Source organism: Chelonia mydas, chromosome 4 (assembly GCF_015237465.2).
Source record: "Chelonia mydas isolate rCheMyd1 chromosome 4, rCheMyd1.pri.v2, whole genome shotgun sequence".
NCBI classification, from domain to species: domain Eukaryota; kingdom Metazoa; phylum Chordata; order Testudines; family Cheloniidae; genus Chelonia; species Chelonia mydas.
In genome coordinates this window covers 29,895,113-29,922,958 of record NC_057852.1, presented here as the reverse complement: position 1 = coordinate 29,922,958, position 27,846 = coordinate 29,895,113, and the positions used below count along the sequence as shown (strand labels likewise).

The 27,846-nt window shown below is 45.0% G+C and overlaps 1 protein-coding gene and 1 long non-coding RNA gene across 2 annotated transcripts in view; one reads left to right on the top strand and one right to left on the bottom strand.

Annotated features, from left to right (window-relative positions):
- BANK1 (B cell scaffold protein with ankyrin repeats 1) overlaps nt 1–27,846 on the bottom strand; it is a 280,528-nt gene that overhangs the window by 122,575 nt on the left and 130,107 nt on the right. The gene's annotated exons all lie outside the window — the stretch shown is intronic.
- LOC122465472 lies at nt 38–4,332 on the top strand. The gene is made up of 4 exons (XR_006290369.1): nt 38–160; nt 809–1,127; nt 1,470–1,508; nt 3,296–4,332. It is a non-coding gene; the product is annotated as an uncharacterized LOC122465472 (long non-coding RNA).

Here is a 27,846-nt window from a genome sequence, read left to right as displayed (position 1 = left end):
GCTATAAAGCAGCTTGGCTCATTCAGGGCTGACCACTGAGGAGGGAGGCCCCAGACAAGGGAAGCCAGAGACACTGAGATCCAGGAGGACTCCCAAGGTGTGTTGGAGCTGCATGGACTGAGAAGCCTGGAGATGCCAGGGTCACTGCACCAGGGACAGGGTAGGCAGTAGCTCAGGATGACTAGTGATTGTACTAGGTGGTGTCAGTGTATTTTGGGTGGATTTCCTGCTGACCCAGTGGTGAGCATACTTGCCACTGTCAGGGCCCTGAGCTGGGACCTGGTGCAGCAGGGAGGGCCTGTATCCTACTACCTAGCAGCCACTCACCTGACTGGCCACTAGGCCATGCAGCCCTGAAGGAGGGGGGGAGGTTATACTGACTCTGGCCATTGGGCTATGCAGCCCTGAGACAGGGCAGCCATTTTGACTTTTGTCCCTAGATCATGCTATCCTGAGACAGGGGTGAGTGTACAGACTTAGTCATGGGGAAATAACCCTCCTCCTACCCAAGAGCGGACAGGGTGTGCTTGCCCTGCAATACTTTCCCATGGCTGTCTAGCCAAATGTCCTATTTTTTGTGCCAGTAAGGCCCCCTGCCACCCTCTGAGCAATAAAATCTGCTTCAGAGGATATTACATAGATTTCATGGGGAGCATGTTTAGAGTATTTCTCTGATTAACTTATTTTGCTCTTGAAATACTCAAAATGGCAATAGCTTTCATTGTAGTAGTGTATGCTCCTGCATTCAGTTAATGCCCACTGTGAAATCCTGCCAGGTGAAAATAAGTTTTCTATATTTTTGGCTCAGGATATTAGATATTAACACAACTAACAAATTGATGCCATGGCCAAGAGTTCCTTGAAGCCAGAAACTGGAAAACCTGAATTGTTTGACAATATGCAAGGATAGCAAGCACCACGACACAGAGGTTGATCCAAGGACCACTGAGCTCGATGGAAACCGATTCTGCTTCCATTGAAGTCTATGGCAAAATTCCTACAAACTTTAGTAATGCAGGATCAGGCTCTGTATACCAGTACACACAGCACTACTGAAATGGACATCTTGGATAGGAGGTCTGCAATCAATTAGTGTACAGCACACTGCATGAAAAGGAACAGGGGAGGTAAGGGAAATTTTGGTCAAATTTACAGGAGCAAAATCCTTACCCTTATAAAAGGGCCAGGCAGTCTTTCATTTTTGCACAACTCTGGCAGGTTCTATGAAAACTGCATGCAGTCAACTGCATGATCTCCAATTTATCTGCCTCTGAAGGATGAAGGGCTGAGATAATTCTCACAGGTTGTCAAGCAGATGCTCCAAGGAGTCAGGGTGCTTCCAATCAGTTTTTAATGAATCCAGGAAGTCTGCCTATTTCTTCCATTTCACTTCTAAAAAAGCAAGGACTATGGTTGAATGTTTGACAGACTATATGCAGCTCATTTCTTTTGTTTTAACTTCTTTTTAGGGTAAGATGTACCTCAGCAGGAACAGCCTTATGGATCAGGTGATTAGAAAAAGACATTTCTTGTCATCTTACATCTTACCTCCCCTGTTCCTTTTCATGGGTAGGAAAGAGTGAATATAAATCTTGGTGTCTTCAATGCCAAGAGAAAACAGAGTTAATACTAAAGAGAATTTCTGTCAGAAAATACACACTGTGAAAACAAACCTTTCCCTATGGCAATTTCTTCCAATGCTTTGGATTTATTATAACTAAGCAACAAGGCAAAGACTAAGCAGGCAGTGCATTTCTGGAGGATTACTACATACCTCAGGTGTATTGTGAGGTGATAATTAACTAAAAAAAACCACATGACGGGTGAGTCTCAAACCATATAAAATGGTGATGTTAAAAGAAAAGGTCATGCCCATGCATTTAGTGGGGAAATACAGACCATATTACAACAATGGCAGATTAGTAAACCATTAGAGAACTCAGTGTTTGTCCAGCATTCTAAAGCCATTTAAAAAGGGTAAGTAATAGAACAATGAGGGTGACATCAATCTGCCACTTCTTTCTGACCCAATTCAAGAGGGTCCATAAATTAGATATCCAACTGCATAACATTAAAGTTTTGATTCAATAAATATTACTTTGTTTTCTGGTGCTTTAAATAAGTGAATTATTTAAGATATCTGTAAAAGCACAAGCTACTGTATAGATCATTCATTTGATCCACTTCAATGAGCCACTGTCTTAAATAGGGGTGGTATTAGTCATTAACTAACAAAATGAGGTAGAAGTCTTTTCTGCATTTATACATGGTTTAGTCTTCATGACAGTCTTTAACCCCCCCTTTTAAATAAAGCCTTAGATTTTTAAAAGGAGGAACAAAGTGTTATCCCCATCCAAGGTTAATATCATTGCATGTCACATACCTTTATTCCAGTCAGAGGAGTTTATATACTCTGCAGCACTGTTTACCAAGCAACTACACCACAAAGAAGCAGTCAAAAAATAAACAAAAATCCCACAGTTCCTCTTTCAGCTGTGGGTTTCAGAAATTAGTCTGCCACTGAAACCTTCTTCACTTTACTCAAAAGTTAATTCATGACACTGAGGATATATTTAAAAAAGGACAGGTTTCAGAGTAACAGCCGTGTTAGTCTGTATTCGCAAAAAGAAAAGGAGTACTTGTGGCACCTTAGACTAACCAATTTATTTGAGCATAAGCTTTCGTGAGCTACAGGTTAACACCCATTTTTTCATGGTTTGTATGTATAAGAACATCTTCTGTATTTTCCACAGTATGCATCCGATGAAGTGAGCTGTAGCTCACGAAAGCTTATGCTCAAATAAATTGGTTAGTCTCTAAGGTGCCACAAGTACTCCCTTTTTTAAAAAAAAAATATGCAATTTAAAAATTGCATTATACCATGTAGCATTATTTCTCTAATATATAGCTTAATTAGAGTAAGTCTAAAGCCTAGTCTTTCATTTTACTTTGCACTTATGATAACCTGAGGTGGTCCTGCTTTTCTCCTAGATACCATATAAGGAATCTGCTTAGCATATAAATGCAGAGCACACAGAACACCATTTCAGTATAGATTGTAACCTTTTACATCAGATTATAGATATACAATAGGGCACTTATTTTTAACTTTTAGACTCAGATATCTTTCTGCTTAGTATTTAGAAGCTAAAATTCTGAACACATTCATTTAAAATTGTAACTTTTCTTTTAGCCAAGAAGCTTACTATTTTTGCACACATTCTTTGAAAAAGTAGCTTTTTTTTGTTTTGATGCTTTGAAAGACAAATTCTTAGGACTTTCTCCTCTCCCACAGGCTCAAGGTCAGGAATGGATGCATATGTTTAAGTACACAAGGGACTGGTCCCACTGAAGTCAATGTGACTACTCATGTGAGGGGCAGATTTTCAAAGGCACAAAAAAGAGTTGGATGCCGAACTTCTGGGTTTTTTTTGTTTTAAATGTGTCTTTGAAATCTCCCCCTAAACTGCTTTGCTAGATCAGGGTCTTGGATCCAAGTCTTGTATATGTGTAATTACACTAACATCCACGGAGTTACTACTAATTTACAGCGGTGTAAGTAAAAGGAGAATCTGTCTCTTTGATGTTGAAATGGGTTTCATTACTTTGTTTTTCATATCATTTTCTATACATTTCTACAGAAATTAAACATTAGAAAATCTATTGGTTAACAAAAATACGTAAAGGCAAAAACTCAGAGCAAACATGGCCAATTCAATAGTCAAGGAGCCAATCTCTCAAAGTTATCCAGCTAGTGACAAAATGCAAGAGTCCCTCAAAAGAGCGTTTCTCAGATGTGTAGGTCAGTGGGATCCTCCAGTCAGGACTCCAGTTACGGCTCAGTATGATTTAAGCCTACATCTTGCTGATGTAGCTATTTCAAAAAGAAACACTTTATTTCTGCACCCTCTAATGAAATATGCTCACCTGCCATGTCAAATCGATGCTCAGAAAAACAGTGCCTACAACTTACTGTAAATGCAAATAAAAATCACAAAGTAGTACTCAAAGTACAAACAGGAGCAGTGACATCAGATATAAATGAGGATATATGGGTGTGAGAAATATATTATATACAGCAGGAGCCCCCAATCTAGTGTGGCTGTGGGTCCCTTAGATGTGTCTGAACTGGACCTGTTAGATATTTAGAAATTACCAAATCTCTATGTATTCTATGAGAGGTAGTGTTTGAGTTTAAATTGTTAGAAAAATCTAAATTAACAAATAAAACAGAATTGAGCAGTGCACTAAGAAATGATTAGTTGTAATTACACACATTAATGTGTTCCCCTATCTCATTTCAATCTCAAGACAAACATTCAACATAAACCTGCTTATCTAAGGGTAATTAATGCATTAGGTCAAAGATACAGGACATAGTGGATCAAAGGTCTGATTTAATAAGGCAAATTCTGCGCTCTTCTGTAAGCTAAACATGTTAATTGACAAGGTTACTAAACTCTCACCATTATTAACCAATACTCACGTTCCATTGCTTTACATGGGGCATCCATCAACCCTTGCTTTCTTCACTCTGCTCATATGGGAGTTTTGCCACTGACTTCAGTGGAGCCAGGATTCTGCCCTATGTATATATTGTGACATACCCAGACCAGTGGGGTACAGTAGTCTGGTCTTATTGGGATCCAGGAAGTGGGCGGGCAAAGCTCCCCCACTGCTAAAGGATCCCCCCCCAGCCTAAGGGCGAGATCCACAGGACCTGGAAGCCAAATAATTACGGGGGACAACTAATGAAGAACAGGGGCGGGAGTGCGGTCAAAGGGTCAAAAGAAGGGAACCGGACAGGGACACCGAGCAGAGGACCCCGGACAGCGCCCACCGCTCCACAAAGGCGTCAAGGGAGTCGGTGGACGCCGCCCAGAGGAACTCTGCCCGGAGGCGTGAACGGACGGAGGATCGGAAATAGGCCCCGCAGTCGCAGGAGACTCCATCGGCCAACCTCCTCACCCTGGTTTTATAGATGGCCACTTTAGCCAGGGCCAGGAGGAGGTTGACCAGGAGGTCCCGCGACTTAGTGGGGCCATGGACAGGGAGTGCGTAAATAAGAAGGTGAGGACAAAAGTGCAGCCAAAACCTTAAAAAAATATTGGTGAGGAGCCGGAATAGGGGCTGCAACCTGGCGCACTCCAGGTAGACATGCGCCAGGGTTTCCCTCACGCCGCAAAAGGGGCAAGTGTCCGGGATTGGGGTAAACCGCGCCAAGTACACGCCCGTGCTCACGGCCCCGTGTAGGAGCCGCCAACTGATATCCCCGGCGGGCCTCGGGACTAAGGTGGAATAGAGGCTGGCCCACCGGGGCTCCTCACCCTCTAGAGGTGGCAGGAGATCCCACCACTTTGTGTCTGGGCGGGACGCGAGGGTGAGGACATGAAGGGTGTGGAGCACGAGCGTGTAGAGATGTTGTTTTGGCGCGGTCTGGAACCGGACCGGCTGCAGCTCGTGCAGCCGGCTCACGGTGAAGGGGCGGGGGGGTCGGTCGGGTCCACGGGGCAGGGGCCCGATGAAAAGGTCCGGAGGGCCTGGGGTGGAGGGTGGGCGGGGTGCGCCCTCTCGCAGGACCCGGTCGAGGTAAACCCGAGCAGCGGGCGGCAAAGCGGCCCTCACCTCCTGGAGTAAGCGCAGGGCGGTACGAGGTCTGGAGAGCCCCATGCGCTGAGCGAGCGTCAGGGGATCCAGCCAGTCTCCCCGGTCGTAGTCCAGGAGGTCTCCGACTTTGGTGACTTCTGCCAGGACCAACCTCTGGCGCACCGAGGGGGACTCCGCCGCCTGCACACGGAGGTAGGGGTTGTGTAGCAGGGGCTCCGCGAGGAGATCTTCCCCCACGGAGGCCGCCACGGACCTGGTCGCTGCAAACAGTTTCCAGGTCCGGAGGAGGTCCTGGTAGAAGACCGGCAGCCCGGAGAGGTCTCGCGGAAGACCCCTCGGATGGAGATAAAGGAGCTGCCGGTCATATCGGAGCCCTCGGAGGCGGCGCAGGAAGGCGTGCGCCAATATGCTCCACGCCGGACTACCTGCACCATAAAGGAGCCTCTGCAGGGCCTGGAGGCGGAAGACATGGACCTGAGTGCGGAGACACTTCAGGCCCTGCCCTCCCTCCTCCAGGGGCAGATGGAGAACCCCTGCAGAGACCTAGTGCAGTCCTGACCAGAAGAACTCCAGAATCAATTTCCGGAGGTTGGCCAGGAAATCCGGGGCCGGAACCAGGGTGTTGAGCCGGTACCAGAGCATGGACAGGACTAGTTGATTGAGCACCAGTGCCCGCCCTCGAAAGGACAGACACCGGAGCAGTCCTGTCCATCTCCGGAGCCGCTCTACCACCCTGCCCTCTAAACCTTGCCAGTTCTCCGGCGGAGACGGATGCGTGGCAGAAAGGTAAACGCCGAGATAGAGCAGCGGACCCGCGCTCCACCGGATGGCTTGAAGCGCGGGTGGGAGGGAGCTCGCCTGCCGCCAGTCCCCTACCACCAAGCCAGAGCTCTTGACCCAGTTGACCTGGGCGGAGGAGGCTGCTGAGTACACAGCCTGGCAAGCCTCCACCCGCGCACAGTAGTCTGGTAGAAAGCAAATATACTGGCTACTGGATGAATAGTTTTCTGTTTCCTGAGTTACCAGAGTGGGGCTGCCCTAGAGCAATCAGGAACCTGCTAGAACCAATTAAGCTAGGCAAGATAATTAAGACACCTGGAGCCAATTAAGAACTTACTAGAATCAATTATGGCAGGCAGGCTAACCAGGACACCTGGTTTAAAAAGGACCTCCCATCAGTTACTGTGGGGGGCGCACAAGGAGTGAGAAGGCATAGCTGGAGGGTCCCTAAATTAGATAACCAATAGGGATCCTGCTGGAGGACTGAAGAGTACAAGTGTGATCAGGCTTCAGGAGGAAGATCCTGCAGTCAGAATACAGAAGTTGCTGGGGGAAGGCTATGGGGAAGTAGCCCAGGGAGTTGTAGCTGTTACGCAGCTGATACACAGGACATTGTAGACAGCTGCTATCCACAGAGCCCCAGGCTGGAACCCGGTGTAGAGGGTGAGCCCTGGTCCCCCGTCCCTCCCATCCATCCCCCCAACTCCTGATCAGACACAGAAGGAGTTGACCTGGTTTGTGAGGAAACACCAGAAGGGAAGGTCTAATTTGGAAAGGGATCTGGCCTGTCCCCGACCCACTAGGTGGGACACAGAAACTATGGGGATTGTTCTCCGTTTCCCCCATGCTGGCCAGTGATGAGGTTAGCTGAGTGAACAGCAGGTTTGAGCCTCTAGCAGAAGTGGCCAAACTGGTCAAACTGAGGGCTGCCGTGAACCACTGAGGCAAGCAAATCCACCAAAAAGCACAGGACCCACAGAGACAGAGGAGGAACTTTGTCACAGTATCTGTAGGACAGTTTTCCTTTTGGAGCTAATCTATCAGTGAGAGTTGGGCTTAAACTAGAATCCAAACGATTTTGAAAACAAGATATATGCAAGTAGGTTGGGTTCCAATCTTCAAGTCTGAATTTGACCTGCCTTTTAAGTTTTGGAGCAGATCCACAAGTACAGAAAGAAAAGGAATCTTTTTATGCTTCCAGTTCAGCTGTGGATGAAATTTCATTTGAATAATTAACCTCCTGAGATTTCCCCCATTTTGAGAACAGCTTGTGAACCTCATGTAATTGACTCTGAATCTGAGCCCTAATTTAACCTTCAATGTGAATACTCACCTAAACTTAATTCAGACCCACATACCACCTCCTTCATCCATCTCAACCATCAAAGCAGCACCTGAATTGTACTGAGTGAGTCACTACTCAGCAACAGGGGAAGGGATAGCTCAGCGGTTTGAGCATTGCCCTGCTAAACCCAGGGTTGTGAGTTCAATCCTTGAGGGGGCCATTTAGGGATCTGGAGCAAAAATTGGGGATTGGTCCTGCTTTGAGCAGGGGGTTGGACTAGATGATCTCCTGAGGTCCCTTCCAAACCTGATATTCTAGGAACACATGACATTCCCTTCTAAGAGCAAAATCAAATCTGAGTGCCTCAAATCAGGGGCCTAAATCCACCATTAGGCCCATAAATAAAAGTGGCCGGATTTTCTGAAGCACCTACAACTCCCCACCAAATTAATGGGAAATACAGGAACTCATCCCTTCTGAAAATCAGGCCACTTCTTTAGGTATGGATTCAGGTACTTAACTTTAGGCACCCAAGTTTGAAAATCTTGGTTTAAATGTGATGCCTCCAGAGCTCCTGGCAGCTCAGCCAATAAAAGACTGCCTAGGGTAAGGAACTGAACACAGGTTTTACAGATGTAATAACACAACACTAACCTAACCTGGTTATAATTTGAGTACAGAAATTAGGAGTATATTTGATAGCTAGTGACTATGCCTTAATAGCAGTACTCCTAGGATTCCCTATTCAGATAGCAAGGGTGAGCCAATGCTATTCATCAGCAAATGACCCTTTTTAGCAGGCCACTGCATACTTCCCTATTATTAACTTACTGGCACATATACTGTGTTCACAATAGGAGAAATTCTTGTTTGAAGATTAAATTGGGTTTTGATTATCAGTCTGCAAAGAGGTGATGGTGGAAATTTCTCATTTCCTTATTAAATGCAGACCACAGTTAAAATACAGTTTTGAAATCTCAAACTATACTAGTCAAGTATGAAGCAAAATATGTCAGTAAAGGAAAAAAAAAACCCTGCAACAAACAGAACATTGGGTAGTTGGCAGCCTAAATTTTCAAAGAGGGTCACTTTCAGTTTTTATAATGGCTTAGCCATTTGCCAGTTGAACTAATGCAAACAATACAGAATAACTAGTGAAAAGAAAAACTTTAAAGCAGCATGCCACTAGCTATTTAAATCACTTTAATCAAATCCAAGCTGGCATGTGGAACTATGGCATATTGGGTTTTTGTTAGTCAGTGATCAAGAACAGTTAGAAGTACTCAGTTGCTAGCAGCCTGTTCATTGTTCAGTACCTGGAGATAAGTGCACTGTGCAGACTATGCTGAAAACCAAAAATCCTCTGAGGATGTAGGAAAGAAAATTGGAGACAAACCTGACAGGTTTAAATCCCAATGGTATCTAAGTGAAATGTATCCTGTTAAATCTGACTCATGCATCATTTTTGTTGCCATTCTTCTCATTTTATTAACATTAGTTTCAATATGTTAAAGCACATTAATATAATCAACATAAAGGTTCAGATATAGTAAAAAGTGATGAGTGATATATTGTTGTCCCTTTGCCAAGAAGTAGCAGATTTGTGGGCTATGCAGCATGTCAGTCTCCCACTGGAAGAGAAGTTAGTGATACAGACTCAGGGTATAGTCTAGTATAAATTATTTTCAAAATCTACATGGAATCCTATTTACATTGAACAGAGATGGACCAGGAAAGAGCAAAACTGCACAAAGGCACTTCTATATACAGAAACTATAGCTAAGACAGGCTAGTCTAGATCCACAAAGGGGACTTAGGATATGTCTACACTGCATTTAAACACCTGGGGCTGGCCTGTGTTGCTGACTCAGGCTTGCAGAGCTCGGGCTACAGGCTGTTTAATTCTGGTGTACACATTTGGGCTTGGGCTGGAGCCCAACCTCTGGCACCCCACAAGTCAGCTGACACAGACCAGCATAGGTGTCTAATTGCAGTGTAGACATACCCTTATTCTCAGCATTGCATTGCCTAACATTCAGGCACCCTTCTACCTCATTGAAATCCACGGACACGAGTTAAGTGCCAGGGCTTTCTGTACAATGCATGGAGAGAGTGAGGTGCCTAAGAATGGGAGTCTCAATAGCCAGCACACTGAGCAGTTTCTATTGGCATCTGCCTAAACTAGCCAATAGAAAATGTTGAGGAGGCAGTGTGCCCTAATCCCTGCTCCCTCAAAAGGAGTGAGGCTAATTCCAGGCTAGAGGGAGGCACCTCCCTCTGCTTGGGATTCACAACCATAAACCCCACTCTTAGAGTCAGATCAATCCTTTCTTTCAAAAAACTAAGGAAGGAAATGCTTAGTTTGAGGATCCCACTGGGGCTTAGATGTGAACTAGGTGCAGGGCATCAGGATTTAAGTGGCTGTGTGCATGCACACCAGCAGAAATTTAGGCACCTATAAAAGTTAGGTGCCTGTGGGGTTAGGCAGCAGCTGAGCAGGGGTTTGAAGATCTTCATTTTGGACTCAGGCACATAAGGTGGCAGTTAGTTTTCTAAATACCTTTGTGGATCTAGCCCACAGTGTTTAACTATGTAGCCAAAAGCAGCTTCTTTTTTCTGGCCCTGGGTCTTTCACATTTGCTCTAAAAACACTATTTCTTCCCATGTCCTGTCTGTTCTTGAAATTTTTACCTGTGAAGCTCATTAGCCTAAAATCCCTAGACTGTGACAGCATGAAGCTCAATGTTCACAAAGCTAAGCATGGTCTAGTTCAGTAAGTCTGGAAGTAAAACTTTCTTTTGCTCAACTGCTTCACAACAAAAGGAAATCACAATCAGTTATGACTATACTTACTGTCCCCTAGAGCTGGCTTCTCTGATAATCTCCATCCAGACAAGAGAAATCTGCATAATCCCCATTCAGGTGCAGTTGTCAGAGTTTGCCCTTATGGGGTCCTGTAGGCAAAGTCCTCTGTTTAACTATGTCATTGGGTGACACTGGACCATGAGTAGGGAAGAGGCCAGTGTACCTGTCACTGGTCAGCTGACCCCAACTGGCAGAGATCGATATTGTAGGAGATTTCTGAAGGAAGTGGTATGTGCTGGGGGAGCAATGGAGCAGGGCTAAAGGCAACAGTAGGGTTTGCTGACTCTTCTCCGCAAGACAGAGAGCCAGGTCTGGGAAGAGGAGGGTGGCTGACTTGGTGAGAAGACCAGTGAAGAGCCTGGGTATGGTGGAAGATGCTGGAGTGTGGTATGTAGGGTGTGGAGGGACTAGAAATCATGGGATTTTAAGGTAAATGCACTGGGGGGTAAAAAAATTTGGATCCTGGTATGGACAGTTTTGCACTACATATTTATAATAAACAGGCCCCAAGGAGGGATATTATTGAGGTAAAAAAGCTTGTGTGAAGTTACTGGGGACTCTGAAAGAGGGAAACTGAGGCAGGTATGACCATTCTACTGCAGCCTGCTACGGGAGAGTGCTTCAGGTGGGGCTTCTCTATGACAAACCCTTTCAACTGAGATCTTCACTGTGAGTACTTATCTCAATAACTTAAGTCAGCCATTTGTCAAAACAATATAATACGCTGTGCTGGCATCAGCTAATTAAGTTCTTGGTTCACTTTAAGCAGCACCACTCTTCTCAGAATGGTATTCAGTCAAAATTCTGATAACCTAGACTTTTCCATTAATTTACTAATCAGCAATAATTGTCTGTTTAATGCATGTGAGGTACCCTTTACTGTTGTATGTGTGAATCAAAACTAAGACATTAGAGTTGATTTCCTGCTGATTGTTCCTTTATTGGCTAACGGCTTGAAGGTCTAGCTTCCTCTTCTTGGTTTTTAATACCTGAAAGCTGCTTGAAACTAAGTGCAATCTGCTTTTTATTATTTCTTTAACACATTTTAAAAACTGATTGTCTTTTACGAGCAGAAGTAAAAGTGGCAACCTGACTTATTTTGTGGGTATTAAAGTCCCAAATCTAAAATATTACTAAAATTTCTAGTGAATAATATCAATGTAGGAGAAAAGGAATTCTTCGCAACATAAGAGGAGTCCTACAGTTCAATCTACTATCAAAGTCAATGGAAGACGACAGACTCATAGATTTTAAGATCAGAAGGGACCATTAGATAATCTCATCTGACTTCCTATATATCACAGGCCATTAAATTAGACTCTCCCATATATCCTTGTCATTTAGTGTTATATCTTCTGCTTAGCTCTGCCTCTTATCCCTACAGTTCTGCCTTGCAACAAGTCTAGGTTTTCTTTCAGTCACCTTACCACTGAGTTAAGATCCTAAGAAAATATTTTAAAATATTAATAAGAGGATATAATTACTGTGTCCTGGTGAAGTTTTGCTTACATTCTATTCAATCCTTCCTATTTTCAGTCATTCACCATAACTCTTCACAGAAAATGTCCCTTTGGGGTTGCAACCTGAATGCTTAGTCTCAGCTCAAAGGGTTTATGCTTTTCTTCCTTTTACATCTTTTGTTGTTGTTAAGGAACTGATTGCTCATCAAAGATGCTGGACCATCAGTCTTGTAGGCTAAAGCCCTTTGTCTATCCATACCATGAATGCAGAAGAAGAAAGCACAAACTTTCCACACTGCGCTGCCAATAAGTTTCAACCCTGATCTAGAGGGTTCACTCTAGTAATTAAGAGGATGGTTCATTTTTTCTGCTCATTCTTCCCTTGGCCTCTCTTCTGAGGGTATTTCTACACTACGAAATTAGGTCAAATTTATAGAAGTCGATTTTTTAGGAAGTGATTTTATACAGTCGATTGTGTATGTCCCTAAGCGCATTAAGTCGGCGGAGTGCAGCCACGGTACCGTGGCTAGCGTCGACTTTCAGAGCGTTGCACTGTGGGTAGCTATCCCACAGTTCCCGCAGTCTCAGCCACCCATTGGAATTTTGGGTTAAGCTCCCAATGCCTGATGGGGCAAAAACATTGTTGAGGGTGGTTTTGGGTACATGTCGTCAATCGCCCCTCCCTCCATGAAAGCAATGGCAGACAATCGTTTCACGCCTTTTTTCCATGTGAATGCGATACTGCTTTCAGCAGACGGTGCAGTAGGACTGCTAACCATCATCATCGAACCACTGCTTCCACTGCAACTCTGCTCTCCTGCTCTCATAAATCCACCTCGCAGGTCATGAGCCACCGCTTCCGCTGCAACTCTGCTTTCCTGCTCTCCTACAGATGCCATACCACAGCAAACATGCAGCCCACTCAGCTCACCGACACCGCAGCAAGTAGCCAATGCAATCACTGACGTTCTGCTATCAAGGGTAGTGATTCTGGGAAATGTGCAGGTCATAGTGGATGGCTTTGCTGCAGTGGGGTTCCCTAACTGGTGGGGCGACAGACGGAACGCATATCCCTATCTTGGGACCGGACCACATTAGCAGCCAGTACATAAACCGAAAGGGGTACTTTCCAATGGTGCTGTGAGCACTGGTGGATCACAAGGGACATTTCACCAACATCAAAGTGGGATGGCCGGAAAAGGTACATGACGCTCGCATCTTCAGGAACTCTGGTCTGTTTGAACAACTGCAGGAAGGGACTTATTTTCCAGACCAGCAAATAACAGTTGGGGATGTTGAAATGCCTATCGTTATCCTTGGGGACCCAGCCTACTTCTTAATGCTATGGCTCACAAAGCCATACACAGGCACCCTGCACAATAGTCAGGAGCTGTTCAACTACAGGCTGAGCAAGTGCAGAATGGTGGTAAAATGTGCATTTGGATGTTTAAAGAGTCGCTGGCGCAGTTTACTGACTCGCTCAGACCTCAGCGAAACCAGTATTCCCATTGTTATTACTGCTTGCTGTGCGCTCCACAATATCTGTGAGAGTAAGGGGGAGACGTTTATGGTGGGGTGGGAGGTTGAGGCAAATCACCTGGCAGCTGATTACATGCAGCCAGACATCAGGGCGGTTAGAAGAGCACAGCAGGGCGCGCTGCGCATCAGAGAAGCTTTGAAAACCAGTTTCATGACTGGCGAGGCTACGGTGTGAGAGTTCTGTTTGTTTCTCTTTGATGGAAACCCACCCCCTTGGTTCACTCTACTTCCCTGTACGCCAACCGCCCTCCCCTCTTTGATCACCGCTTGCAGAAGCAATAAAGTCATTGTTTCAAATTCATGCATTCTTTATTAATTAGTCACACAAATAGGGGGATAACTGCCAAGGTAGCCCGGGTGGGATAGGGGAGGACGGAAGGACAAGGCCACACTGCACTTCAAAACTTATTGAATGCCAGCCTTCTGTTGCTTGGGCAGTCCTCTGGGGTGGAGCGTTTGGGTGCCCGGAGGCACCCCTCTCCTCGCGTTCTTGGGCATCTGGGTGAGGAGGCTATGGAACTTGGGGAGGAGGGCGGGTGGTTACACAGTGGCTGCAGCAGCGGTCTGTGCTCATGCTGCCTTTCCTGCAGCTCAACCATAGGCCAGAGCATATCCGTTTGATCCTCCAGTAGCCTCAGCATTGCCTCCTGCCTCCTCTCACCACGCTGCTGCTACCTATCATCTTGATCCCGCCACCTCTCCTTGCATACATTTTCTGCTTTCCTGGACTCTGCAATTGTCTGCCTCCATGCATTCTGCTGAGCTCTTTCAGTGCAGGAGGACTGCAGGAGCTCAGAGAACATTTCATCGCTAATGTGTTTTTGTTCGTCTTTTTATCTGCACTAGCCTCAGGGATGGAGATGATAGGGGGAGCGTTGAAACATTTGCAGCTGCAGGAGGAAAAAAAGGGAGAGTAGTATTTAAAAAGACACATTTTAGAGAACAATGGGTAGACTCTTTTTCATGGTGAATGGTTTCAAACAACAGCGCCCTCCTTTCCTGTTTCAAGCACCCGTTGGGTTGGCCTTTTAAAAGGAGGGGCTGTGGTTTTCGGGTTAATGTGCAGCACAAACCCAACTAACCCCCCCCCGCCCCCAAGTTCTCTGGGATGATCGCTTCACCGCTCCTCCCATCATATGACTATTATCAGGGAAGATCCCTGCCAGCCAAACAAGAACAGCTCAGTGTGAAAGGCCACCCCCACCCCCTCACTGCATGGCTTAAAGCGGGGATGATTTCTTTTCAGCCACAGGCAAACAGCCCAGCAGGAACGGCCACCTCTGAATGTCCCCTTAATAAAATTCCCCTATTTCAACCAGGTGACCATGAATGATGTCTCTCTCCTGAGGATAACACAACAGATGTTGCTTGAATGCCAGCAAACACCGGGACCATACGCTGCTATGCTTTGTTATGCAACGATTCCAGACTATGTGCTACTGGCCTGGCGTGGTAAAGTGTCCTACCATGAAGGACGGAATAAGACTGCCCTCCCCAGAAACCTTTTGCAAAGGCTTTAGGAGTATATCCAGAAGAGCTTCATTGAGATGTCCCTGGAGGATTTCCGATCCATCCCCAGACACGTTAACAGACTTTTCCAGGAGCTGTACTGGATGCGAATGCATCCCAAGTCTTCAGAGAAAATTAATCATTAAACATGCTTGCTTTTAAACCATGTATTATATTTACAAAGGTACACTCACCAGAGGTGTCTTCTCTGCCTTCAAGGTCCGGGAGCCCGCCTTGGGAGGGTATTGGATCCAGGGTGATAAACACTTCCCGGCTGTCAGGGAGAACAGTTTCATCCTCCACCTCATCATCATCTTTCTTGTCCCCAAAATCCTCATCCCTGTTGCGTGAGACTCCCCCCTTGCAGGAGTCCATGTACAGGGGTGGGGTAGTGGTAGGGGCACCACCTAGAATTGCATGCAGCTCCTCATAAAAGCGGCATGTCTGGAGTTCTGACCCGGAGCGGCCGTTTGGTTTTTTGGTAGCCTTGCCTGAGCTCCATAATTTTCACGCTGCACTGCTGTGGGTCCCTGTTATAGCCTCTGTCCTTCATGCCCCTGGAGATTTTTTTCAAATATATTGGCATTGCATCTTTTGGAATGGAGTTCTGATAGCACGGATTCATCTCCCCATACAGCGATCAGATCCAGTACCTCCCATTTGGTCCACTCTTTTGCAATTCTGGGATTGCATGGTCACCTCTGCTCATGAGCTCTGCATAGTCACGCCACGCTGGCCAGACAGGAAATGAAATTCAAAAGTTCCCGGTGCTTTTCCTGTGTACCTGGCTAGTGCATTTGAGTGGAAAGTGCTGTCCAGAGCGGTCACAATGGAGCACTCTGGGATAGCTCCCGGAGGCCAATACCGTCGAATTGCGTCCACGCTACCCCAAATTCGACCCAGCAATGTTGATTTCAGCGCTAATCCCCTCGTCAGGGAGGAGTACAGAAATCGATTTTAAGAGCTCTTTAAGTCGACAAAAATGGCTTCTTCGTGTGGACGGGTGCAGGGTTAAATTGATCTAGCGCTGCTAAATTTGACCTAAACTCGTAGTGTGGACCAGGGCTGAGACTGCCAGCCGGGGTGCCAATTAATGGTGGTGCTCCATTAAAGTTGTGCTCCTCACTTCTCCACTAGGAACTGGGCTGAGTTCCAAATTTGTTTCATACATGCCACTCCAGCCATCGGACAGCAACCTCTTTCAGTCACTGCTGACTTTGGCTGGATTTGAATGGTTAACCTAAATAGTCAGCATTTCAGGTTTTAAAATAAAGTTACAAACATTTCTATCTATTAATAGAGCTAAGGGATTTATAAGAGGCTAATCACCAAAGAATCTGTGCATTGATTGTGCAAAATACATTATTACTTATTTAATTAGACAGAAAGGTTAAGTAGTTTAATGTCTTGTAATGCAGATATCCTTGTCCATTCTCAGATATTTGAGAGAGGGATGGTCTGAACCTGACAAAACACCAACAAAAGCTCCCATATTTGGTGAGCTAAATACTTAGATTACTAGAATAGCATGTACATCAGCCCTAAATATTTAGCTCACCAAATATGGGAGCTATTGATGGTGTTTTGAAAATTAATTAGCTGACTCCTTCACCCCTAATATGAACTGGCTGTACAATTCCAAAGGGATAACCAACCCTGGAAAACTGTCAGGTTCAGACCATCTTGGACAAGAAATCAGTAATGAAGGAGGCCAGGTACCAGGAGGCCAGACATACACTACAAACCTAATTAAGGCTAATAAAGAACCACTGGTGGGAGCAGAAGGCTGCAGAGCTGCAAGAAGTTGAGAAGCATGACATAAAGGCCTTCTATGAAGGTCTCTGTGCAGTGTATGGCTGTGGTACAGTCTCTGTCCTTACAGCAGATGGTAACTGGCTGCTCACAGACAAAGGCAATACTTTCTCGCTGGGCAGGACACTTTGATAGTGGATTGTCAGTTCAGGAGCCTCTGTCCAATGAAGGCATTGACTCACTCCCAAGCAACCTGTCCTGGAGGAGCTGACCATGGACCGCCCCCCCCCCCCGCCCTTTATTTTTTAGACAACGTTATTAAGGCCATCAACCAGCTGTCCACAGGCAAGTCTCCAGGCCTTGACAGCAATCCACCTGAAGTGTACAAAAGTGGAGTTGTCCACATGGTCAGGAAACTCACCTGCCTTTCCAAAATTAAATGGGAACAGGATACCACGCCCCAGGAGTATAAGGATGCTTTCATAGTCTATCTATACAAAAGGAAGGGAAGCATATCTAGCTGCAAGAGCCATTGCAGAATCTCACTGCTGTCTATAGCAGGGAAGTTCCTCGCATGGGTTGTCCTCAATAGGCTCGTCTCTCACCTAGCAGACTTGGTGAACCCAGAGTTGCAGTGTGGCTCTTGTGTTGGCCATAGCCCAATGGACATGATTTCTGCAGTCCAACAGATACAAGAGACGGCTTGTGAACAGAACAAGGACCCATACATGGTGTGTGTTGACCTGACCAAGGCCTTTGACACAATGAATCATGAGGGCGTATGGAAACTCCTTTGTAAATTTGGCTGCCCAGAAAAGACAATTGTGGTCATCCCCTCTTTGAATGATGGCCAGACTAATGGAGTGTGGTGACTCAGAAGCCTTCTCTGTCACCAGTGGCACTAAGCAAGGGTGAGTAATGGCTCCAGCCCTCTTTGCCATTGTCTTTTCAGCTATGCTTTTGTTTGTCAAAATCTTGGAATGCAGAGGCATACACATCCAGTTTAGACTGGATGGGGGTCTATTCAACCTACAGGAACTCAAGCCCCCCACCAAGGTAATCAAACAGCGACTAAGAGAGCTCCTGTTTGCTGATGACTGTCTCCTCATCTCACAAACACTCAGACATTCAGCTTATTGTTGATCACTTTGCTGATGCCTCAAAATGCTTCGGTTGCTCAATGAGCCTGAAAAAGACGAAGGTCACATACCATCCAGCACCAGATCACCAGCATCACTAGCACCATGATCCCATCATCACAGCAGACAACATATCCTCAACTAGACCAGGAAATTCTGCTACCTCTGTAGCATACTTTGCCATAATGCCATGTTAGATGGGGACATCATTCAGCACCTGGCAAAGGCCAATTTGGCAGGCTCACCCACAGACTCGGGAGGGAGCATGGAATCTGCCTCAGAACCAAGATAAAAAAATCTATCATGCTGTTGTACTCACCTCAGTTCTCTATGGCTGCAAGACATGGCCTCTCTACCAATGCTGCATCAAACAACTGGAGAGCTGCCACCTTCACTGCCTAAGATCCATTTGCAACTTCAAGTAGCAGGAGGGGATCCCCAACACTGAAGTCCTTGAGAGGAGCCAAATCCCTGGCAGCGAGAGCATGCTCATCAGGACTTAACTTCGCTGGGTTGGACATGTGGTCCTCAGGAGGTTTCCTGTATACCAAAAGTGGTACCCTACAGCGAACTGAGCACGGGAAGCTGCTCTAAAGGTCAAACCATCCTCCAATATAAAGACTCCTTTCAGGACAACCTCAAAGCCAGCAAGATGCACATTTAAAACCTGGAAATTTATTGCACTCAACAGACCCAGAAGGAAAGGTCTGTGCCATGAATCCATGACTTTGACTCCCTCCGGGAACTGATGGGTAGTATCCCCTGGGAGAATAACATGAGGGGGAAAGGAGTCCAGGAGAGCTGGCTGTATTTTAAAGAATCCTTATTGAGGTTACAGGGACAAACCATCCCAATGTGTAGAAAGAATAGTAAATATGGCAGGCAACCAGCTTGGCTTCACAGTGAAATCCTTGCTGATCTTGAACACAAAAAAGAAGCTTACAAGAAGTGGAAGATTGGACAAATAACCATGGAAGAGTATAAAAATATTGCTCGGGCATGCAGGAGTGAAATCAGGAAGGCCAAATCACACCTGGAGTTGCAGCTAGCAAGAGATGTTAAAAGTAACATGAAGGGTTTCTTCAGGTATGTTAGCAACAAGAAGAAAGTCAAGGGAAGTGTGGGCCCCTTACTGAATGAGGGAGGCAACCTAGTGACAGAGGATGTGGAAAAAGCTAATGTACTCAATGCTTTTTTTGCCTCTGTCTTCACGAACAAGGTCAGCTCCCAGACTACTGCACTGGGCAGCACAGCATGGGGAGGAGGTGACCAGCCCTCTGTGAAGAAAGAAGTGGTTCGGGACTATCTAGAAGAGCTAGATGAGCACAAATCCATGGGGCCGGATGCGCTGCATCCGAGAGTGCTAAAGGAGTTGGCGGATGTGATTGCAGAGCCATTGGCCATTATCTTTGAAAACTCATGGCGATTGGGGGAGGACCCGGACGACTGGAAAAAGGCTAATGTAGTGCCCATCTTTAAAAAAGGGAAGAAGGAAGATGCTGGGAACTACAGGCCAGTCAGCCTCATCTCAGTCCCTGGAAAAATCATGGAGCAGGTCCTCAAGGAATCAATTCTGAAGCACTTAGAGGAGAGGAAAGTGATCAGGAACAGTCAGCATGGATTCACCAAGGGCAAGTCATGCCTGACTAACCTAATTGCCTTCTATGATGAGATAACTGGCTCTGTGGATGAAGGGAAAGCGGTGGATGTGTTGTTCCTTGACTTTAGCAAAGCTTTTGACATAGTCTCCCACAGTATTCTTGCCAGCAAGTTAAAGAAGTATGGGCTGGATGAATGGACTATAAGGTGGATGGAAAGTTGGCTAGATTGTCGGGCTCAACGGGTAGTGATCAATGGCTCCATGTCTAGTTGGCAGCCGGTATCAAGTAGAGTGCCCCAAGGGTCGGTCCTCGGGCCGGTTTTGTTCAATATTTTCATAAATGATCTGGAGGATGGTGTGGATTGCATCCTCAGCAAGTTTTCAGATGACACTAAACTGGGAGGAGAGGTAGATATGCTGGAGGGTAGGGATCGGATACAGAGGGACCTAGACAAATTAGAGGATTGGGCCAAAAGAAATCTGATGAGGTTCAACAAGGACAAGTGCAGAGTCCTGCACTTAGGACGGAACAATCCCATGCACCGCTACAGACTAGGGACCGAATGGCTCGGCAGCAGTTCTGCAGAAAAGGACCTAGGGGTTATAGTGGACGAGAAGCTGGATATGAGTCAACAGTGTGCCCTTGTTGTCAAGAAGGCCAATGGCATTTTGGGATGTATACGTAGGGGCACTGCCAGCAGATCGAGGGACGTGATCATTCCCCTCTATTCGACATTGGTGAGGCCTCATCTGGAGTACTGTGTCCAGTTTTGGGCCCCACACTACAAGAAGGATGGGGAAAAATTGGAAAGAGTCCAGCGGAGGGCAACAAAAATGATTAGGGGACTGGAACACATGACTTATGAGGAGAGGCTGAGGGAACTGGGATTGTTTAGTCTGCGGAAGAGAAGAATGAAGGGGGGGATTTGATAGCTGCTTTCAACTACCTGAAAGGGGGTTCCAAAGAGGATGGATCTTGACTGTTCTCACTGGTAGCAGATGACAGAAGGAGGAGTAATGGTCTCAAGTTGCAGTGGGGGAGGTTTAGGTTGGATATTAGGAAAAACGTTTTCACTAGGAGGGTGGTGAAACACTGGAATGCATTACCTAGGGAGGTGGTGGAATCTCCTTCCTTAGATATTTTTAAGATCAGGCTTGACAAAGCCCTGGCTGGGATGATTTAGTTGGGGATTGGTCCTGCTTTGAGCAGGGGGTTGGACTAGATGACCTCCTGAGGTCCCTTCCAACCCTGATATTCTATGATTCTATGACCATTTTTGAGGAGTGGCATGTGAAGTCTCTGCAGGAGAAGAGAGTATACTGCAAGGCCAACACTTCAACCCTCTCCCTCCCCCTCCCCCAACAATGACTACTCTTGCAAGACATGCACACCACATTTTCAAATCCTGTATTGGACTCAATTCCCACATGAGAAGTCATAAAAAGAAAAACCTAGAACTCTAGTTAACACTAGCTGAACGCTCATCTGCTGAAGAAACGGGAGATTCCAGAGAATCTACTCATATCACATCTGCAAACAATTATGCATAGCATAACTTGAGTAAATCCACTGAAATTAATGGGACCATTCACATGTTTAAAATTACTCATGTGTTTAAGAGTTTCCTGGATCAAGACCAGTTTGCAATGTTTATTCTTGCTCTTTTGATTTTTTTTCTTTTTTGTAGTGCAAAAAACATAATGGAATGGAGCTATACTTTTCTCCCAATGTGATTGTAAATAAATTAGACTGTATACTTCAATGATTTAACTGAACCTTTTTCTGTAAAGTTATATAAATATGTTGCATTTCATATCGCTGTATATAGTTTAGTGTGAGCTTGTAAAGAATAAGCATATAGTAATACTTGCAGACAGGATTAGTAGGGAAAGTTTTATATATCCTGACATTTTGGCATGTAACATCTTTCTCACTGGAGACTTAAATTTTAACAGGTATGGTGGGACTTGCATATGACAAGAGCTTGCAAAAACTAGGATTACAATATGTGAGAGAGCACTGGTTAAGGGTTTTAAGATGATCATGGATAGAATAAGTGGATCAGTTCCTTCTTGTTATGCTGTCTCATAAAATGAAAATAAGAATTCCCTCAAATGTTAATTTTAAATAAATAAAAATAAACACTTGTGTGTTAAGCTCAGAATTATTACACTGCAGCCGAAGCCCCAGTCAAGGAAAATCTTATACTCAAGAGGGTAGCTTTCTGGCTCCTCTGTGTTACTGTAGTGGCACAAAAAAGGTGTGTGCAATGACCAGGACAGGGGCAGTCAGCCTAGTGGTCAGAACAGGAATAAGGTTGCCAACTTTCTACTCGCACAAAACTGAACACCCTTGCCTGGCCCCTCCTCTGAGGTCCTGCCCCCCACTCACTCCATTCCCCCCTCCCTCTGTTGGTCGCTCTCCCCACCCTCCCTCTCTCACTCACTCATTTTCACCGGGCTGGCTCAGGGGGATGGGATGCAGGAAGGGTGAGGGCTCTGGCTGGGGGTGCAGGCTGTGGGGTGGGGCCAGAAATGAGGAGTTCAGGGTACAGGAGGCTGGTGTGGGGGGGGAGAGTCAGGACCCTGGTATGGGACCAGGAATAAAGGATTTAGGGTGTAGGAGGGGGCTCTGGGATGAGGGGTTAGGAGTACAGGAGGGGGCTCTAGGTGGGGAAGGGGTGAGAGCACTGGCTGGGGGTACAGTTTCTGGGGTGCAGGAGGGTGCTCTAGGATAGGAACGAGGGTTTCAGAGGGCAGGAGGGGGATTAGGGCAGGGAGTTGGGGCATGGGAGGGGTCCAGGGGTGAAGGCTCCAGGCAGTGTTTACCTCAGGCAGCTCCCGGAAGCAGCAGCATGTCCTGCCTCCAGCTCCTACACTGTCAGCAGGTGGCGCCCCTGCCGCTGCCATTGACTGTGGTTCCTAGCCAATGGGAGCTGCGGAGCTGGCACTTGGGGCAGGGCAGTGCGTGGAGCTCCCTGGCTGTCCCTGGACCTAGGAGTCAGAGGGGGGACATGCCGCTGCTTCTGGGAGCTGTGCGGAGCCACAGCAGGCAGGGAGCCTGCCTTACTCCTACTGCACTGCCAACTGGACTTCTAAGAGCCTGATCAGAGGTGCTGACCGGAGCCTCCAGGGTCCCTTTTCAACTGGGCTGTTCGGTCAAAAAATGGACACTTGGCAACCTTAAGCAGGAGTCAGTCCCAATGATCAGAGCAGAGGGTCAAAACCAAGGACAGTGTTAGGTACAATGCATAAAGTCAGAGCTGGAGACAGAGTCAGGTACCAAGCCAGGAGTCCAAGCTGGTGACAGCATTAGGGGTAAGGCAAAGGAGCAGGGGCCTGGATAAGGGCATGACATCAGGAACTGGAAGCAGACTGGGGTCTAGGATGGGAGGACAGCAACCAGCAGCAGGCGGGGTCCCTAGCAGCTGCCAGCGAAGGATTCTTTTAGATGCCCAGACAACTTCCTCTTATTACTTCCTGGTTCATATAGTACTCCTTAACCAATTGTGGGCTGGATGTTTCTCCCAATAGGGAGTTTTGAGGGCCTGGTCCTCTGCGAGCTAGCCCTTCCCTGAACCCACACCTAGTTCCTCAGGTGAGCTGCTGGGTGGCAGTCATGGCTTAAGCGCTACGTGGGGACCCATCGGCCGCGGTCTGAGACCTGTGATCCCTCAGAGCGTGTAGTGAGGGTAGGAACTGTCCCGTTTCTTCTCCAACAATACACATTACCATAATATATTCTATAGTAAATGCAGAAATACATTCATGTATTGAGCAGTGTACGTATAGTATGTACAATAAATGTACAGAATACAGAACAAAAAGATCTTATTCTATTAAACTAGAAACTGACATCCTATCTATATTATGTACTACACCAGCTGCATATGAGGTTTTTTTTTAGTATTACAACCAATGCAAAGGTCAAGAGAAACAATCTTATTACGCTGATAGCTTCTGGCACAAGTCAGGCACTTCCTCAGCTGCCAATGAAAAATATCTTCAGTTAACGTCAAAGATTTCTATGAAATTCTTTCATTCTATTTCTAAAAATAGGACCAATGGTTTACTAGAATAATAAAAAATGGAATATAGTAATGCTAATCTGCCAATCAGTCTGGTGGAATGAGAGGTATCAGACTAGCAACATTGATCCCAGGCTGTATGATCGGACTAATCAACAAATTTCCCTTCCCACGTTAAAATCCTAGATAAATTTCCTGCAAGAAATAAGCAAGTGTAATAAGTGCTGGATTGCAACAGCTTTACACTACTTTTCACTGTATCTGTGACTACAGAGAAATTTATTCTAGAAAGACTCCTTTTATTAAAACAGGTCAAGGTGCGCATGCAAAAATGCTTGTGTAACTAACCCATGCAATTATCTTGTATGCAGGCACAAATCAGTTGATGTGGCATGGAATGGGATACTAAGGTACCAAAGTAGCCATTAAAATGTGCAGTCACTCAACTTGTATATAACAGGACTGATTTTACAAGATATTGAGCTCTTCTGTTTCACGTAGAACACATTTAATTCCCAGTGTGGCAAAATGCTGCCATATGATTTCACAAGAATTTTTGCATACAGACCATTGACCTGATTTAATAAAAAAATGGCCTTCATAATACATTTAAATGTGTTTTAAGCCACCCCTGAAAGGAATGTCAAGAGTTGATCACTGGGATCTCAACGTCTCTTGGAAGCATCTTGCAGGATGGGGTCTAAGATCACGGGCCTAAATTTTCAAAAACATCTGGTGATTTTGAACGCCTCTGGTTTTGCCACCTTAAAGGAACCTGATTTTCAGAAAATGCTCAACTCCAACCTTCTGAAAATCAGCTCATTTCAATGTGTCTCTAGTCAGGCACCCAAAAATTGAGGCATTAAAAGTCACTAGTTAGCTTTTTTTCAATTTAGGCCAGGATAATCACTTGAGAAATTTTAGACATGTAACTACATTCATATTTTGGACCATGAACATTGTGTTTCCTTTACAAAAATATGTATGGCCCTAATTGCACTGATCTGCAAACAGTGTCATTTTTTAGTAAAATAATGTTTGGCACAGTAAAATGAAAAATGAAAAGAATCAAGAGTTAAAGTTCAGTGGAAATAGCCTAAGGTCTGGAGGTTAAAGTGATAATATTTTCTTGCTAGAATATTTTTAACATATGTAGCTTGCCTATTTTATATTATTTTAAATATGTACAAGAGGGAGGAAGCAATAAAAACAACAGAGGACAGATGGTTTCTGCCAAGTGTCAAGTGAAATTACATCTATGCTCTAAAATATATTTTAGCCATGAATGACGATGGCTAAATAGTGACCTGCTGCTATGCAAGTTTTTACAACAGTCGTGCTTGAGACATTCTGACAAAACTGCTTCCCACATGCATATGTCATCAGAAAATATTTGCACAGGAAATAGCAAAATAGCTTTTAGTGTATTAGTGATGCCTGCCTTACTTCATTTGAGATCAATAATATAAAAACTGGAAACATCTGCTGAAAAAACATCACTGTGACTGGAGAAATCAGTTTGTCCTTCTTTTGAATTATTCTGATATTCACCATCTAACATGCTTAGTTTGGTTAATGCACAAAAAGATAACTAGCACAGAGATGTGTCGGAAACACAAACACTAACAAGGTGGTATTTAAATAATTATGTCGTGAACATTTGGGGTGGGGTTTTCAAAAGCACCAAAGTGACTTAGAAGCACACGTATGAGACTAATGCTCCTAAAACACTTTGGTGCTTTAGAAAATCCCACCCTAGGTCTGAGATCTTCTCTTACATACAACTTAATCTTTAACTTTGTAATTTCTTATACCCTTTTGCTCAAAGTTCAAACCAACTAACATACAAGAGTAGGAGATACAGTCAGCATAGTGGACAATATCCTATCTTTGGAAATTTGTTTAATACTTACCATTTGGTGAAATCAAAGTTTTGCCACGGACTACAATGAAAGTGGGATCAGTGTTTGAATGAGGCGATATTACCAGCAGCCATGCCTGCTCTGGTTGTGCTCTTGTGGGCACACACAAGAGAGACAGTGTCAGTACTAGGACCTCCAATGAAAATCCAAAGTGCTATATGGAGTGACACTGATGATTCAGTGGGGATATTCTATTTTCTAAGGCCTGATTTTGCCCAAATCAGGTCCTCACAATTGACTGTTTTAGCAAACGTTCCTGCCAGAATTTGCTAGAATACTCATGGAAAGCACAAACAAGACATACACAGTGATAAGGAATTAGTTAAAAAAATTAAAACCATTATTCACTTTTTTTTTGTATTATACATCCAGCTGTATTAAAGAGATATTTGTTCCAGGTTACTAGGCCTGACATGTATCATCTAGTGAGAGGAAGTTCTCTGCATTCTTTTATTCTTACAGAGAAATTTGTAAAAATCACTACAAGGCATGCATAGTTGACAATAACAGTGCGCTAAAAAAAGGTTATGCCTGGAATAAAGCATTGAATGCAATAGAATTACACTAGAGATGAACTAAATGAATGATGTTTTGTCATCTGTTGTACTATTGGTCATCACCACTAATGATAAATAACGATGTTTGGACGTGATATGGTGTTACATTATTTAAAATTATTGCAGGTTAAGAACTAAAATTCAGTACTTTTTACAGTCAGACTCCAAAATATTTCCATTTAAAAACACATTGGTCAAGGCCTTCTTTTCTTTTAGCCACACCTTCTCCAAACCTGACCTCCAGTCACAGCAATCTGAGCCAAGCACCACAGCATCTTTTTCTCCCTGTGGTTTCAGAAGCAACTGAGGTCTTGGCTACATGAACATTTAGGTTGTGGCATGTTCACATGCATCAGGATTTGTGCTAGTATGGGGTAGATTCACACCCCAGCTTGCGGCAAATTAAAGGTTCGCTTAGACAAGCCACGAGGCTGAGGCAGGCAATGTGTATTTGTGCATTTCTGCTTCTGTGAATGTGCCCAGACATTAGAACTGTGCGTAGAGGGTTTGGCTAGGTACAGTTTTGAGTAAGTTTCTGTTGGTGGCTGGGGAACACTCAGAAACAGACTCTAAAGGAGACAACACAAAGACAGAGGTAGTAGGGGCAGAAAGCTAGTCAGCCTGGAAAAGCACAATATATAACCCAGAAAGAAGCCTAGAAAGAGTGCTTTTGGATCTGGTTATGGTTAAAAGGTTTGGCACTGTAGGTAAAGAAATGATATCCAGTTGTTTTTATTTCTCCTGTGTTCAAGAAACCAGGACTCTGTACATTCTTTATAAATAAACAAGATTGCATGGAAGGTACCAGACTCCTCCACCAACTTCTCCTCCCTGTTGGAACAATCTATACAAACACAAATTTTTGGCTAGCCACTCAAGTCAAATGGGATGTATGTTGCGTAACAAAACTTGCCTTGTTTTATGGTAATTTTGTCCTCACTGCAATGGATTTGAATGACCCTGAAGCTCAAAGTCAAACTCAAAGGGCTGGAAACTACACAAACTGGAACCAACAAAAATGTTTGTTTTAGCCCATGTGAACTGAAACTAGCCAATTCCATGTAGTTCTCCTTACAGTTTCCTTAATAAATCTGCCATGCATTTCAACCATCCAGCTGTACCAAACTGCTACAGCATTTGGTGACAAATTGTAACTTGGGCTGTGCAGCCCTGATGGGCCATAAGAGGGAGTAAGAATGCCCCAGTAGGCTCCTGTGCGGGCTTCACAGACTTTACATCTAAATGCAGTGAGGTAAATGGATGCTACATTCCTGCTACTATCCTAGGTGTGGCTGATGAGTGAGCCTCTGCCTGGCATGGATCAGCGACAAATTTCTACCCTCACTCCCAGAGCCAGGAGGAAGCAGGAAGAAGATCGAGTCTCTTTCCTGTACTGCCCCATTCACAGGACATGTGGCTTTGCCATAATCTAGTCCAGAAAGAAGAGGAGAACTGAAGTCATTCTTTGAAGTCAGTACAGTGTATGGTGTTCACCAATGTGATAAGGGTTGCACAATCTATAGCCTTGTACAAGTTGCAGCCTGTTAGAAGAACAGCATATAGAAATGAGTCCCTTTCAAATTTCATTTAACAGTTTAGGAACAAATGTGTAAATGCTACAGTAACAGCTACTGAAGCAGCTGTGGATGAATCATCAGCTACAGTAAACAACATTTAAAAGTTCTGATTGAAACAGCTCTTTATTACTGAAAGGCTTTGGAAGTCCTCTCCTCCCAACCAGCAAATATAAGGCCAGGCTGTCCCTTGCTCTAGTATGGAGGAAGAGGACATGGAAAGGGAGAC